Below are 6,000 nucleotides of genomic sequence, written 5' to 3' on the forward strand. Positions count from 1 at the left end.
TGATATCCCTTTTCGAAGGGCGGTGGGGTAGTCTAGTGGTTAAAGCGCCACCCTCTTCTCCCCCGGTAAAATTGCTGGAATATTATTGTTAAAAGCGGCGCTAAACTCACTCACTCACTCACAGCCATCTGTCTTTGCGTTAATGTCTTAATGCCATTCGAGCGCCAGTCAGTGTAATATCATGTTTGAACGTCATTTCCTATCTCGAGGTCGGGGATCGAACATGACCTTCCTCTCATCGGACGGAAGCTTTATCCACTACACCACATGGCAGATACTATTCATTGCTTGAACGTATGATTTCTCCATAAAATCACAACTTCGGATTCTGTTGGTGGCAGAGTCTTGTATGACACAATTTAGCCTTAAAACAGAAGCGACAAAACCCTTTCCGCATTCATAGAAGTCTCTGGAAAAAGCACATATATATTTCAGCAGCATTACAACTGTATGATGTTGTTTGTAAACAAATCGAGGCTGGACCAGATAATCCAGTGATTGTCATCTTGCGATACTATGACAGAGCATGTGTTAACGAATCAACATGGAATAGAGATCAAAGCAGATGTTCGTAACGAAATGTACAATGGCCCAAACCAATGGTCGATACAATGAGCATCGTCTCATAAACCAGGGTAGCGTTATTACTGATACCCTTTGACGAATCGGTTAGGGCCAGAGTGAAAGTAACGGGAATGGGTAAGATAGACTAGAACAGAAACGAACTTGTTGGTTGCGTGCCAAAAAGATGTATACTTCTCATCAAAAGTTTAGTCTCTCTTAAAGCACTCACTATGTACATATGTTTATATACAACGAAGATTAATTTCTCCACTGACCTGGGGGAATCAACTGCAAACCTTATGCAGATGAATAGTAGGATGATCATGCATCAAATTGCTGAAAAGCATATGCAAATATCGTGCATGTGAACAGTTGCATTTTGATGTACAGTTTTGTTAAGAATTCGCCTACCTTTACTTAATTCATCATTTATTGTTTTCATGACATTGATAATCTTTTCACCATTACGAATTTGTTTTGTCAGTTCGTTTGTACACCGGAACTTTAAACAGTATGGCGCACTTTGCAAAATCTAGTTTAGAATAGTTGACTGAAGTAAATGACCACATTTACACCACTGAGTCTATAGTTGGATCTTGATAAGCCAAGATTCAGACCATTTTGTTTATGTCTTCAGTCAACGTGTTATAGAATGTGCTTATCAGAACTGGCCATAATCCCACCAGAGTTATTCTCTCACATTTTATCATTCTCATAAGCCTTTGTTTAACTGTGAAAAATATTTGTTAAACGTTAGTTCCAGTGAGCACAGATGTGTATTAAATTTATTTAGAAGTGGATACCTGAGTAAGATAAATGTCTTTAGTAATAATCGGTATGTCTCTGGACACACACTAATGCAATGCTGAATGAATGAAACACATGGACTGTACGATCGTAACAAAGATCGCGAACTGTAGAAGTGGTCATCAAAGTGATATTTCAAACCTGTGTTAATCAAATAATGACATTTTCTGTTAGATCTTGCTAAAGTTCTTAAACACGAATTTGAATGTATGATGAAAAGAGAAAAAAGAAAAAAAATGTTTGTTGTATCATTTGTACCATGGGTCAGATGGTTTTCTACAAATAAATATCTTGAATCAGCTGTTGGAGGTGACCCGTCAGATGTAAACACATCCGGCGTCTTGTTGTTAAGGGCAACCGGTAAATGGCAAGCATTCAAGCTGGGAGAACGTGTTACTGATGCTGTGATTTGTATAACGGTCCTTACGCATCTAATTACACATGGACAATGTACATCTGTCACGGTGATATTGATCAGCCTTTTTCCTTTCTACTGCACTGGGGACTTCCGTGTTGTCAGTTCGTGAGAGTAGTGTTAGAATGAGCGTCTTGGAACCTGATTCAAAGAAGCAAGAGGTACTGTAACAGGTAGGGCTAAAATGATCGATAATCGGAAATATCACCATGGAAACGTTATTAATGATTATCAAGTTGAAAACTGTGTTATTAATGACATCGTACATTAGCTTTTGTGATAGAAAAATGTTTTCATTTTCTTATAATGTATACAATATTAGGCCTTTCTTCATGTTATGAATCTAAATAATGTCCTGTAGTCCAGGTGGAAAATCTCAAAAGGGGCCTAGAAATAGGATTTCGTAACCTGTTCCGGTCCCTTTAGAGTGACAGCATGTTATATGGAATGATTTCATATTACTCAGAATTCAAAATGGCTGCCAATATGGCCGCCATTGTAGTTTTACTACTTATGTATGACAGAAAACTAAGTTTGTACTGATATGTAAACACACAGTTCATTGGATGTGAAATGTTATTAAAACAATACAGAAAAAGAACAAAATTTCTTTGGTATGGTTAATGGAAGTTTCACTTGGCTAAAATAGTTGATGAAATAGCATCACTCAAAGTGTTAGAAAATATACTTCAAGGCCGATACCTGTGTCTGAGCTCTGGTTGTAGAGGGCCGGGGAAGCAGGGGTTCAGCTGCCCCCTTCCCCCTTATAAATATTTTACAGGTTACGTTTTATGCATAAACGTATTGATATAACACTCTTTTACTGTTGATGGTGCCCCTTAATTTAGAAATGTTAACTTCAGCCCTGTTGTACCTACTCAAAGTTTCATACGTTCAGAAGTTTACAATTAACTCTCCTCTTCACTTTCTTTCACATCATATGTTACATCATGTCAGAATTGGAGTTATCTACAAGTCAAAGCTGTTCAGGCAACAATCACCTGTCATACGAAAAGACATGTCTCTGTGCACAATAGATCTGCATTGAAATAGATCTCTTTGCTGGAATGCTGAGCTTTGGCATTTACACGACGTCATTTCAACCAATCCATTGGGACCAGGATCTCTCGACATCAGAAAAGGGATAAGCTGACCATCACAAATGCTCCAACCAGGGCCGGCTAGTGAAGGAATCTTCATGATTGGTTCTATCCACACATGCACATTGTGGTTACCTCGCTCAATAAGACGTTTTAGACTGTTGGATGTTGGTGGGAGTTTATTTTAAATACTTCATCTACAAGCATCACTGGATTATTTGGTACATACATAGCATTACAAAAACCTGTCCACAAGTTGTAAAGACTGTTTCGTGAACATCAGAGTGGTGACCCATTTGTTGTGTGGAGCTTCTCAGCCTTGGGCTTTACAGCCTTTTTGGGAATGAATGTTAAAGAGGAGGTTTTCAGTTTCAGGTTCAATCGATGTAAAGGTGACCAAAACTTTGTCTTGGATTAGTTCAGCTGACTACATATGATATTAATCCTTTTGCTCTGTTCAACACTAAGAAACTGTGAATTATATCCTTTTGGACAACTCCACTTGCAATGTTCATAATATACAGACATGACACGTCATTCATTTGGAGGACTGAATGGATTTTCCATCAATCCTGATTAGCACATTGACATTTCTGGTGTTCCTTTTACAATGGCTCATTCAGCTGGAACATTAAGAAAAACATTTAAATGCGGTTTGTAAGAGGAACTTTAAACGGGAGTTTTTGGTCCTTCACTGCCTACTAGCAGAGGAGAGAATGCTGGCTCTTCATATAGTTAATGGAATGGCAAAATGGCAAATGAGCAGAAAGGGAACTGCTTCAAAATTTGGAGACTTGGCTGATATGCATTGAGATGATTCGGAATCGAACTGACTGCTTTAGAGATGATGTTACAATTCTGACCTGACTTAACATATGATATGAAAGAGAGTGAAGAGGAGAGTTAATTGTAAGCTTCGGAATGTATAAAACGTGATTAAGAGTTATCTGACAGACCACTTTGTATAGGTACAACAAGAGCTTAGACGCAGTTATCGACCATGAAGCATAGTTTTCTCATACTTTGGATAATGTTATTTCATTAAATATTTTAGGAATGTGAAGCTTTTATTAGCCATACCATTGAAATTTAGTGTTTTTTTCTATACAGTGTTAAACATGTGATACCAAATACATTGCTTGTTTTATATATCAGTACAAATTTAGTAATCTGCTTGGTATAAGTAGTCAAACTACAATGGCAGCCATCTTGGCAGCCATTTTGAATTCTGGGTAATATGAAATAATTCCATATAACATGCTGTCACTCTAGAAGTAAAGAGGAAACAAAAACAACTGGTTCTAGTTACGATAATAATGTAAACTTTCAATAAATAAATAAATCACCACCACACATTTCCATGGGCAGCTATCAAATGTCATGAAAATGCTCACAGACCCCAACCACATAAGATGGCCTGTGAAAAACACTAATGAAAGTATCATAGGCCTTTTCATGAGCCCAAGACATCACGCTAACTGAAAATAGTGTCAAACCAAATCAGTACAGTACGACATCTATTATATTCAGCTGTCTCCTCCTGGACTACAAGAGGTTGTTTTGTTGATGGACTGTAACAAAGAGTCACCGTCGTGATGTGAAATACATTTTGAACTTTTAGATGTTTTTTTGCACTTTTACTTAAAGGTATGTCTGCGATATTTATCGATAATTGATCGATATTTAGTCAACGATTATCGGTCGCTATGATCAATGTTGGTAGTGTGTTCTTATAATAGAACATGTAGGTGTTCTATGTTTGGTACTTGGGATACGTATTTAGAGTTATGTGAAACAGACTGTTTAAAAATAGAGTGTCTTGAAAGCAGTAATCATACTGCAACGAAAATACAATGGATGATAGTATGACGTGTGTGAAGAATGTTCCATATGTGCTGTCACTGCATTGTGATAGGGGTGGTGGGTAGAATGATGGTTAGGTCCACCGCTTGTCACGCTGGGGACCGGAGTTCGATTTCCCACCTTGGTGCACCATGTGACGCCCATTTCTGGTGCCCCCCGTCGTGATATTGGTGGATTATTGCTAAAAGCAGCGTAGAACCATACTCTCTCACTCACCACTGTCATAGACTTACAAATGAATATTGTCGACCTCAGTTTTGGATGGTGTGAAATAAAGTATAACATTATGCACGGTGCACGTTGTGGTTTTATGTTCTTTTAGAAACAAGGGCGATGGGGTGGCCTAATGGTTAGAGCGTCCTCTCGCCACGCCGAAGGTCCGGGTTCGATTTGCCACAACGTGTGAAACACATTTCTGGTGTCCTCCTCTCTCACTGATTCATTCTGTCAAAGGCCAAACTTGAAGTGAATAAAATATATTGATGTAATATATTTATATCCTATATACCTAACTCCCCTGCCCCGATCCAGCTCTGAGTAACTAATACTCGGGCTATCGTATCCTGCTCAAAAGAAGTTAAGAAAACTCTTTTCGTTATGATTCTGTCGCGGTGGGTATTGCAACGCACAGCCTTCGTGCTGTATGTTTTCTTAAACAGGTGTCACAATTTTCAGCGAATCGGATTTAAATGCAAGTCAATCAATCCTAGACCCCGTTGGGGGCCTGCTGTCCCCACACCCCCAGCTAAAATCACTTTCACCTTTTGCCACCCCTGCTTAAAAGGCTTTGAGGAGTATAATAGATTTGCTTTCCCAAGCGAAAGTTACAGTATTGAATTACAGTTCTTGAGGTGCTTTGTCACCAATACTTGAAAACATCGCTAATTCCGAACACGTTTTTAATGAGTCTAAAAATACTATTTCGGTCCAAGGCCATATGCCTCCTCAAATCACCCTAAGCCGTAAATGAGAATCAGCACGATATCAGTCGACAGTCATGATAGATACGAGCTGGCTATAGAGAGCAGCTCAGAGCTCTGTAGGCCTGATAAACAAAAACACTTGTTTCTCATTACTGTATAAGAGATCCGTGAAGGTGCGAGTTAGAATATTGATCTTCAGTAACCCATGCCTGTCGTAAGAGGCGACTAACGGGATCGGGAGGTCAGGCTCGCTGACTTGTTGACAAAAAAAAAAAAAAAAAAATCGTACATTTAAACATCAACGCACAAAAGCTGGTTCAGGGACAGA

This window comes from Haliotis asinina, chromosome 6, assembly GCF_037392515.1.
Source record: "Haliotis asinina isolate JCU_RB_2024 chromosome 6, JCU_Hal_asi_v2, whole genome shotgun sequence".
Classification (NCBI taxonomy): Eukaryota; Metazoa; Mollusca; class Gastropoda; order Lepetellida; family Haliotidae; genus Haliotis; species Haliotis asinina.